The sequence below is a fragment of the Triticum urartu genome, chromosome 1, assembly GCF_003073215.2.
Source record: "Triticum urartu cultivar G1812 chromosome 1, Tu2.1, whole genome shotgun sequence".
Classification (NCBI taxonomy): domain Eukaryota; kingdom Viridiplantae; phylum Streptophyta; class Magnoliopsida; order Poales; family Poaceae; genus Triticum; species Triticum urartu.
In genome coordinates this window covers 443,743,793-443,755,418 of record NC_053022.1, presented here as the reverse complement: position 1 = coordinate 443,755,418, position 11,626 = coordinate 443,743,793, and positions in this window count along the sequence as shown.

Genomic DNA, 11,626 nt, shown 5'->3' with positions numbered 1-11,626 from the left:
CAGAAATCGGAGATCGGAAATCAGAGAGAATCGAGAAGAGAGAGAGAGAGAGAGAAGGGTGACTGAACTACCCCTAGCAGTTCATCCCCACAGCCAAGAACAGACCCTTGCGAGGCTGTTCTTCCTTGTATTGCTCATCAACATCAGCCCAAGAGGCAATCCACCACACCACACATTGGAGTAGGGTATTACACCACAATGGTGGCCCGAACCAGTATAAACCCTATGTCTCTTGTGTTGTTCTTCCCATAGCTTAGATCTCAGCGAGGCGGAGGGGTGCAGGTAGGTAGGAGGCGAAATCTCCGTGCGCACCCCAGTGTTCGAACCTCAAGGGTCTGCCGGAACCCGAAATCCGACATTTGGCGCGCCAGGTAGGGGTGCGCCGGAATTTGTCTCCCACCATCCCGTTCTCCTTCGACCATCGCGTCCATGTCTGACGCTCGTCGGGCCCGCGCCGAGCGCCATGCCGCTCTCGCTTCCCGCGTCGCCCAGACGGCTCCTGTCGGCGGGCGTCCTCGCCATTCCCCATCACCTGCCGTCAACGCCGCCACCGGCCCGGCGGGGGACGAGCAGCAAGCGTCGTCTCAGCATCCGTCCATGCGGCAAGACGGCCGCACCGCTACTCCCTCGCTCACCCCAGCTGGTTCTTCGTCCCGCGCGCTCCGCGCACCCATGGAGGCTCAAGCTGCGCTCATCGCGGCAAACGAGCTCCTGCGCTACCGTCCTGTCGATGACGTCTACAAAGAATGGCTCGACCGCGTCACCGAGCTCGTCCGTGCCACAGGGGGCTCTCCTGCGCCGTCCATTCCGCTGCACCCCGCCCCGCGCGGGCGACGAAGCTCCAGCGGCACCCCGGCCGCCTCCTCCTCAAGAAGGTGCCATGGCTCCAAGGCGCGTGGCCCCTGGGCGGAACCCGCTCCGTCAGGTGCCGGCGCGGCAAGAGCAGAGCTGCCAAGAAGTCCCTCGCCCGCAAGAAGCTGCCCGGGTGCTCCCTGCTCCAGCACGTCGCGACCATGCTCCTGCTCCCGCGCGTCAAGACCCCGCGCTGCTCCCAGCTGCAGCGCGTGGGGGCATGCAAGACCAAGCTCTTCGTCACCCAAGGCCTCCCGTGGCCACAGCAGGCTGCCGTGCATTCACTGCCGAGATACGCAGCATCGCGTGGCCTAGCAAGTTCAAGCCAGACCTGCCTCCTCGTTACGACGGCATGGCCGACCCTGCGGAGTTCCTCCAGCTCTATGAGCTGGGCATCGAAGCTGCCAACGGAGACGAGAAGGTCATGGCGAACTGGTTTCCCATGGCGCTCAAGGACGGGGCCCGCACCTGACTCCTGAACCTGGCCCCGGGCACGATCTCCTCCTGGGATGAGATGCGCACCCGCTTCATCGCCAACTTCCGAGGTACTCGCGACCGGCCACCCGCCGTGAGCGACATGTGCCGCATCAAGCAACAACCCGGAGAGACCCCGCAGAAGTACATCCAGCGCTTCAACAATGCACGCCTCAAGTTCCCAAGGTGACCGAGGAGGCCAACATCTCAGCCTTCTCCGACGGCGTGCGCGATTTCAAGATGAACGAGGAGCTGGCAATGCATGAAGACCTGTGCACTTCCTTGGAGTTGTTCAACTTGGCAACCAAGTGCGCCAGGGCTGAGGATGGGCGTCTCTCCCTCCTCGAGCAGCCTGCCGCAGACCCAGAAGAGAAGAAGCCCAAGGCCAAGGATGTGAAGCGCAAGGGGGCTGCCGTGCTCGCGGCAGAACCAGACACCAAGCGGGGCAGAGATCTGCCCGAACCTCCCAAGGGCAGTCGGTACTGTGTGTACCACGACCTCCACACCCACAACACCAACGAATGTCAAGAGCTCCGAGCCGTGCGAGAAGGAAGGATCAGCCATCGCCCCGACCGCGGTGACCAGGTCTAAGGTCGAGGAGGAGGAAGGAACGCAGGACGCTGGGAAGACCGCGGCCCGCGCCAAGGGTAGCGTGATCAACCTCGCGAGGATTGCTGGCAAGACCCGCCTCGCGAGGGAGACTGGAGGGATCAGCCTCGCAAGGATCACCCGCAAGGCAACGCAGGCCTCCCTCCGTTGCCGCCACAGCCAAGGAGAAATGAGGACCGCCATCAGGACGAGGGGGCTGGGGGCTTCCAGGAGCCGCGCGCAGTCGCCTGCATCCTGGGCGGGGCTCAAGCCCCAGCCTCTCAATGCATCTTCAAGCAGTTCGCCCGCGAAGTGAATGCAGTCCTCCCCAAGCTGGAAGCCACGCGCCCTCTCAAGTGGTCGGCGTGCGCCATCACGTTCAGCTCAGCAGATTAGCTCAAGTGTGCAGCTACAGCCGGAGTCCTCCCGATGCTTTGTTCCCCAATCATCAGCAACGTGGTGGTCACCAGGACCCTCATCAATGGTGGGGCAGGGCTCAACGTACTATCCGTGGAAACATTCAACAATCTCCAAGTGCCCTACAACCAGCTTTAGCCGACCAAGCCTTTCTCCAGAGTCACCGACGGCTCCATGGTCCCGATTGGGCAGGTCCGCCTCCCAGTCACCTTCGGGGCACGTGACAACTACCGCACCGAGCTCATCGACTTCGACGTCGCTCACATTCGCCTGCCGTACAACGCCATCCTTGGGTACCCAACGCTGGCCAAGTTCATGGCCGTAACTCACCAGGGCTACAACGTCCTCAAGATGCCAGGAAGTGGCGGAGTCATCATGGTGCCAAGAAGAGAAGGACGCGGTGTGTTCCGTGGAACGAGCCTTTCAGGCCACGTCACTGGAAGACCCGGATCGCGGAAGCAGGAGGCTTCCCGAGACCGGCCCCAAGAAGAAGAAGACATCGTCCGGCCCGGCCCCTCAGGGCCCGCGCCTGCCCAGGGGGAACCTCCATCCGTCGCATAGGAAAGCGCGCCCGGCGCCCTCCTCAGGCAGGGCTCGAGGGCTCTCCCCTGGAGGGCCACCAACATGGCTAAGGTCACGAGGGAGGCGCTTGGGCACCACATGGAGGCGTGTTTCGAAGCACGTTTCCCATAGGAAGGAGTAAAGCAAGGAGAGTCAGACCCTCAGGAGTTCGTCAGCAAGGCCATTCAGGAGCTACAGGAGTCAAGAGTCATGAGAGGCGGCCGCCGCCTACCAGCTGTGGCTCCCCATCCAGGCGAGGATGGTGGGATGCGCGTCTGCATCGACATACCAGGGCTCAATCGAGTCGCCTCTCTGGAGCGCCTCTGGCCCTCGCGAGTGGGGCGCTGCGAAGGTCCACCCCACAAGTGCTCTTCCTTGCAAGAACTAACCCATTTAGGTAGATGAACTCAAACTCCAAGTGGTGCTCCCAACTCTTGATGAACTACATCAACCTTGAGCACCCACACAAGTTCAACTACATGAGCAAGAACTACATCACTACCCAAGGTATGTTATTCCATCTTTGAGAAGCTTTACTCCAGGACATGAGTCAAAGCAACTCAACAAGATGTGAATACAACAAAATGCTTAAACGAAAAATGGTAACCCCATTTTGAGCTTAAACGATGAGTATGACCTATGATCAAGTGTTCTAACTTGACTCCTAAGTCAATATACTCTAACATAGGTGACTATGTCACCGCCCAATTCTAGATGAAGTTCTCTTGTGTTCCTTTCTGAGTTATTGCATTTGTCCCTTGCATATTTGTTTCTTTATTTTTTCAATCAAAAAAAAACTTCATCTAGAAGCCTTTTACCCTTTTTGTTCTGCATATTTCTGCATCAAATTCCCTGCAAATCCTTCAACTAATTCATTGCAAATCTTTGTGAGATCTTACCTGACTAGTGAGCTGAGGTGACAAGTGTTTTTCTCTGTGATGAACTCGGTTTCAGCGAATTGCCATTTTCGGTCCAACCGAATCCCTTCGGTACTATCGACATATGCCACTCGGTGCCACCGATTTCGCAACAGGAAAAACAGTCTGCCACATATTCTATATTTCTTCTGATCCAGCCCCACTCAATGAATCTTGTCCTCTACAAGCATCACAGTTTTATTCCCTGCTTTGTACTGAATCTCAAGGACCAAACCCATTCGACGGATTCCAGGAGAAACCTTCTTGGAAATTGATGTCAAAGGGGGGAGAGAGAGATCGCATCAAAGCTTGTAGGAGAGAGAGATCACATCAAGGGAGAGAAACAGTCTCAAGGACCAAACCTACAAGAGAGACCTCAAGGGGGGAGAGAATACTCAAGGATCCCAGATTCTTGATGTTCAAGAGGAGAGATGCCACATGTCTTTTTTTTGGGGGAAAGACATGTTCATATGAACTCATTTGAATTTAGTTCTATTCATAACCTTCAGCTCTGATTTTCTGTTTCCTATCTTCTCCCAATAACCCATGTAAGATTCAGGGGGAGCAAGACACCTAAGGGAAAAGAAATCAGCCAAATTCATTGCATATCTTTATTCTTGGGGACATGTTGAATCCAATGTGGTACCTTGTACTCACTCTCTACATGTCATCCCAGTCTTGGTATTCTTGTGGTTTCTTTTGTTTGCTCTGGCTAGTGGACGTACCTGTGTTATCTAACCTTGTTTGTGCAGGTTCATTCCATCCTAAGCCAACTCGAGACCACAAGGTAAGTATATGCATCAAAATCATGAGTATGAGGAGTTCTTGCTTATGTACATACTGTTTGCAAGAAGGACTCATGAGCATGAAGGTATCTTCCTTGATAATCTTTTGCTCTGATGCATATGGCCAAGATACATGTAACACATTGCCTACTCTGTCATGTTTATGCTCTCACATGTCTCTATATTTCATATTTACATGAGTGCATACATGTAGGGGGAGCCTATGCTTGCTACATGTTCTTCCAAAGCTTTACTTGTTGTTCTTTATATCTTTATCTAAAGCTTTGATGTATGTTGCCATCAATTACCAAAAAGGGGGAGATTGAAAGCACAAGTGCTCCCTAGGTGGTTTTGATAATTGATGACAACATATCTCTTGTTGGACTAACACTTCTATCTAGCATGTTTCAGATAAGTTCAATAATGGAGTGGCATGGACTAAAGGTTGTGGGAACTCCTTCAAGATGCTAAGGACAAGGGATTGGCTAAAGCTTCAAGCTCAAGACTCTTCACTTTTACATTTTAGTGATCCAAGATCACATTGAGTCCATAGGAAAAGCCAATACTATCAAGGAGGGATGAGGTGTTGCTTAATGAGCCTCTTGCTTCATGTGCTTAATGATATGCTCCAAAATCCTCAACTACTTTCCCATATCCACATATGACCTAAACCTTAAGCCAAACTCGGTCGTACCGATTCTTCCTATCCGGCGCCACCGAGTTTCACCTGTCATAAGCCACTACCAAACCCTAATCAGTTCGGTCTCACCGATGGGATCTCGGTCTCACCGAGATGGGCTTGCAAACTCTCTGTTACCCATTGCAATATTCTCGGTCCCACCGAGATATGCAATCGGTCCCACCGAATTTGCTTAACCAAATCTCAGTTTCACTTATTACCCAAATCGGTCCCACCGAGTTTGAGTAATTGGTCAAACCGAGTTTTGGATTTACCCTAACCCTAGAACATCGGTCCCACCGAGTTGATCCAGTCGGTCCCACCGAAATTCCTAACGGTCACTAGGTTTACTATTTCGGTCAGACCGAGTTTTCTGATTCGGTCCCATCGAGATTGGTAAATTGTGTAACAGTTGGATTTTGTGTGGAGGCTATATATACCCCTCCACCTCCTTCTCATTCAGTGAGAGAGCCATTAGAACACACACCATTCCAACTCATATGTTCTGAGAGAGAATCACCTACTCATGTGTTGAGACCAAGACATTCCATTCCTACCATATGAATCTTGATCTCTAGCCTTCCCAAGTTGCTTTCCACTCAAATCTTCTTTCCACCAAATCCAAATCCTATGAGAGAGAGTTGAGTGTTGGGGAGACTATCATTTGAAGCACAAGAGCAAGGAGTTCATTACCTACACACCATTTGTTACTTCTTGGAGAGTGGTGTCTCCTAGATTGGCTAGGTGTCACTTGGGAGCCTCCGACAAGATTGTGGAGTTGAACCAAGGAGTTTGTAAGGGCAAGGAGATCGCCTACTTCGCGAAGATCTACCGCTAGTGAGGCAAGTCCTGTGTGGGCGATGGCCATGATGGGATAGACAAGGTTGCTTCTTCGTGGACCCTTTGTGGGTGGTTGCTTCTTCGTGGACCCTTCGTGGGTGGAGCCCTGTGTGGACTCGCGCAACCGTTGCCCTTGGGTGGAGCCCTGTGTGGACTCGCGCAACCGTTACCCTTCATGGGTTGAAGTCTCCATCAACGTGGATGTAGGATAGCACCACCTATCTGAACCACGGGAAAAACATCCGTGTCTCCAATTGCGTTTGATCTCTCCAAACCCTTCCCTTTACATTCCGCTGCTCATATACTCTTTGCATGCTTGCTTGATATGTATTGCATGTGTTGAAATTGTGCCGAAACTCCACTTAAACCGAAAAAGGTTAAAAATTGCAACTATAGCACTAAGTGTCTAATCACCCCCCCCCTCTAGACACATCTACTTCTAGATCCTACAAGTGGTATCAGAGCTTTGGTCTCCATTGCCTTGGTTTAATCACCATTGGAGGAAGATGGATGTGTCTACTCTAGGGAGTCTTAGACATAGAGTGCCTATTCTTGATGGAAAGTATTTTCATGAGTGGAAAAATGAGATGCTTGTAATCTTCAATCAATATCATTTGAACAAGTATATAGCTAGCCCTTGTGCACCCCATATTGATCCCTTGCATCCTACCCTAGATGAAGATATTGACATGATTCGCAATCTTAGAACTATTGAGCTCATCATTAGAGGATTGCCCAAAAATTTGATTGCTAGTTTGCCTACTCAAAATTGCGCCTATACTATATGGAAATTTCTTGAGGAACGGTTTCCCAATCATTCCTTAAAAACTTTGGATGAAATTCTCCATAAAACTATTGCCTTGAGTAAGATGAACTCTAGTGATCCTAGTTTTGGTAAATGTCTTCTTGAACTTGCCAATCTTAAGCATGCTAAAGGAGATGTTGGAATCATTAATGATATCATATTCAAAGCTATAAGAATTCATAAAAGTAACCACTTTGATCATTTATCTAATGAATTTCCCTCTCTAGGAAATGATGAGTCACAAGATCATGATGAACATGAATATTATGATGATGATGATAGTGACTTCGATCTCGATGATGCAATGAGACATTTTGGTCTTATGGCAAATCTTCGGGGATATGAATCAGGAGGAAAGGAATGGGTTCTTGATAGTGGATGTACTGATCATATGACCGGAGATGAAGAGATGTTTCGTGAGCTTGCTGAAAACAACGGCCCTCGAAAATATGTCACCTTTGGTGATAATTCAAAGGGTAAAGTGGTTGGCCTTGGTAAGGTGGCCATCTCACATGATAGTTCCATTCAAAATGTCATGCTCATTGAATCTCTTGGCTACAACTTGCCAAGTATTTTGTCGAGACAATCATAAAATGGTCTTTACGGGTATGCGTAGAGGTGATCTTTACATTGTCGATTTCTCTAAAAAGGCACAACCTAAAACTTGCTTTTTTGCTAAATCCTCAAAAGGTTGGTTGTGGCATAGACGACTAGTTCATGTTGGCATGAGAAACCTTGACAAGCTTATTAAAGGAAATCATATCCTTGGAGTTAACGATGTCATATTTGATAAGGATAGACTTTGCAGTGCTTGTCAAGCAGGTAAACAGGTTGGAGGAAGACATCCCGTGAAGAACATCATGACCACAAGGAGGCCACTCGAGCTACTTCACATGGATCTTTTTGGTCCCAACGCCTACAAGAGTCTCGGTGGAAATTCTTTTGGTCTAGTTATAGTTGATGATTTTTCAAGATTTACGTGGGTGTTCTTTCTTAATGACAAGTCGCAGGTCCAGAAGATCTTCAGAAACTTCGCTAGGAAGGCCCAAAATCAGTTTGATGTGAAGATCAAGAAGGTTCGGAGTGACAATGGAACGGAGTTCAAGAACGCAAATGTGGACACCTTTCTTGACGAAGAAGGGATTTCACACGAGTTCTCGGCCACGTACACACCTCAACAAAATGGAGTTGTTGAGAGGAAGAACCGGACGCTCATCGAAATGGCAAGAACGATGCTTGATGAATACAAGACGCCAAAGCACTTTTGGGCAGAAGCGGTCGAGACAGCTTGTCACGCAACAAATCGCCTATATCTTCACAAGCTACTCGACAAGACGGCATACGAGCTTCTCATCGGTAACAAACCCCAAGTTGGATACTTTCGAGTATTCGGCTCAAAGTGCTACATTCTTGATAAGCATCGTCGTTCAAAGTTTGCTCCTAAATCTCATGAAGGTTTTCTACTTGGTTATGGATCAAACTCTCACACTTACCGTGTCTACAACAATTTCACCCGAAAGGTTGAAGAGACGGTAGATGTGAAGTTTGATGAATCTAATGGCTCGCAAGTAGAGCAATTGCCAATTGATGTAGGAGACAAAGACCCTTCAGAAGCAATTCGAGACTTGTCCATTGGCAAAATTCGTCCAACGGAGGTGAAGGAGAGTACTTCATCCGTCCAAGTGGAAGCTTCTACTTCACGACAAGGTGAACCAAGAATCGACACGGAAGCATCCACAAGTGGGACACATCAAGATGAAGAAAACGAGGAAATACGTCAAGACGAACATCAACAACCTCCTTCTCCACCACGACAAGAGAACGACGACGTCAACAATGAAGAAGGCCAAGAAGAAGAACAAGATGAAGAAGATGTTCAACGAAGATCCAAGAAAAAGCTCTCACGAGTTCGAGCAAGAATTGCCAAAGATCATCCCGTCGAGCAAATCCTCAATGATATACAAACCGGGAGAATCACTCGCTCAAAAACTCGTTTAGCTAACTTTTGTGAAAACTATTCATTCATCTCTAGCATTGAACCAATGAAGGTTGAAGAAGCATTGGAAGATCCGGATTGGATAAACGCTATGCATGAAGAGCTACATAATTTTGAGAGAAACCAAGTTTGGACATTGGTTGAGATGCCCGACAACAACCACAACATCATTGGTACCAAATGGGTGTTTCGCAACAAGCAAGATGAAGATGGACAAGTGGTCCGCAACAAAGCACGTCTCGTCGCCCAAGGATACACACAAGTCAAAGGTATGGACTATGGTGAGACATATGCTCCCGTTGCTAGACTTGAGTCCATTCGCATCTTACTTGCCTATGCTAATCACCATAATATCACCTTGTACCAAATGGACATTAAGAGTGCTTTTCTAAATGGAGAAATATAGGAGGAAGTTTATGTCAAACAACCTCCCGGCTTTGTCAATCCTAAGAAACCAAATCATGTTTACAAACTTCACAAAGCTCTTTATGGTCTTAAACAAGCTCCTAGAGCATGGTATAAATGCTTGACCAAGTTCCTTACTACAAGTGGTTTTGAAATTGGTAAAATTGACTCTACTCTTTTTACTAAAAGGGTTAATGGAGAACTATTTGTATGCCAAATTTATGTTGATGACATCATATTTGGTTCAACTAACCCTCTCTTTAGTGAAAAGTTTGGAAAGCTAATGTTAGAGAAGTTTGAGATGTCTATGATGAGTGAACTCAAATTCTTTCTTGGGTTGCAAATCAAGCAAACTAAGGAAGGTACATTTGTCTCTCAGACAAAGTACACCAAGGACTTATTCAAGAAGTTCAATATGCAAGAATGCAAAGGTATGTCTACACCCATGCCTACTAGTGGACATAATGATTTAACCAAAGATGGTGAACCAGTTGATCAAAAGGTTTATCGCTCTATGATTGGTTCATTGGTATACCTATGTGCTTCACATCCCGATATTATGCTAAGTGTATGCATGTGTGCACGATATCAAGCTGCTCCTAAAGATTGTCATCTTAAGGCTGTGAAAAGGATAGTGAGATATTTAATCCATACACCAAATTTTGGCATTTGGTATCCTAAGAGGTCTTCTTTTGATCTTGTTGGCTATTCCGACTCGGATTATGCCGGAGACAAGGTTGATAGAAAGTCCACTTCGGGTACTTGTCAATTTCTTGGTAGATCTCTTGTGTCTTGGTCTTCCAAGAAACAAAACTCGGTATCCTTATCCACCGCCGAAGCTGAATACATTGCCGCTGGTTCATGTTGCGCTCAATTACTTTGGATGACTCAAACTCTTAAAGATTATGGGATTTATGTGAAACATGTTCCACTGCTTTGTGACAATGAAAGTGCTATCAAAATTGGTCATAATACTGTACAACATTCTCGAACTAAGCATATTGAAGTTCGTCATCATTTCATTCGAGATCATGTTGCTAAGGGTGACATCAATCTTAAGCATGTTCGCACCGATAAGCAATTAGCGGATATATTCACTAAACTGCTTGATGAGAAAGTGTTTTGCAGGTTGAGAGGAGAATTTAACATCATTGATGTTTTGAATTTGGAGTAGAAAACTCCATTGGATACATGCAAGACATGAGCCTATGACTAATCCATGATGTATCTCTTATGATAACTATCTTATGTCTTGGATATATTTGCACCTTGCATGTTGTCTAACCCATGTAGGTGCTTGGTTGAATCTAATTCCATGAGATTGCGACTCACTCACATCTTGAGCAATCTCTACAAGACCAAGACTCTACACAATAGTGGTTGAAGACAAGGAAGCACAAAACCATTCAAACATATCCTTTGACAAATTCTATATTAAGCTTCATGATTGTCATTTTTGGATACACAAGTGCTCTTCCTTGCAAGAACTAACCCATTTAGGTAGATGAACTCAAACTCCAAGTGGTGCTCCCAACTCTTGATGAACTACATCAACCTTGAGCACCCACACAAGTTCAACTACATGAGCAAGAACTACATCACTACCCAAGGTATGTTATTCCATCTTTGAGAAGCTTTACTCCAGGACATGAGTCAAAGCAACTCAACAAGATGTGAATACAACAAAATGCTTAAACGAAAAATGGTAACCCCATTTTGAGCTTAAACGATGAGTATGACCTATGATCAAGTGTTCTAACTTGACTCCTAAGTCAATATACTCTAACATAGGTGACTATGTCACCGCCCAATTCTAGATGAAGTTCTCTTGTGTTCCTTTCTGAGTTATTGCATTTGTCCCTTGCATATTTGTTTCTTTATTTTTTCAATCAAAAAAAAACTTCATCTAGAAACCTTTTACCCTTTTTGTTCTGCATATTTCTGCATCAAATTCCCTGCAAATCCTTCAACTAATTCATTGCAAATCTTTGTGAGATCTTACCTGACTAGTGAGCTGAGGTGACAAGTGTTTTTCTCTGTGATGAACTCGGTTTCAGCGAATTGCCATTTTCGGTCCAACCGAATCCCTTCGGTACTATCGACATATGCCACTCGGTGCCACCGATTTCGCAACAGGAAAAACAGTCTGCCACATATTCTATATTTCTTCTGATCCAGCCCCACTCAATGAATCTTGTCCTCTACAAGCATCACAGTTTTATTCCCTGCTTTGTACTGAATCTCAAGGACCAAACCCATTCGACGGATTCCAGGAGAAACCTTCTTGGAAATTGATGTCAAAGGGGG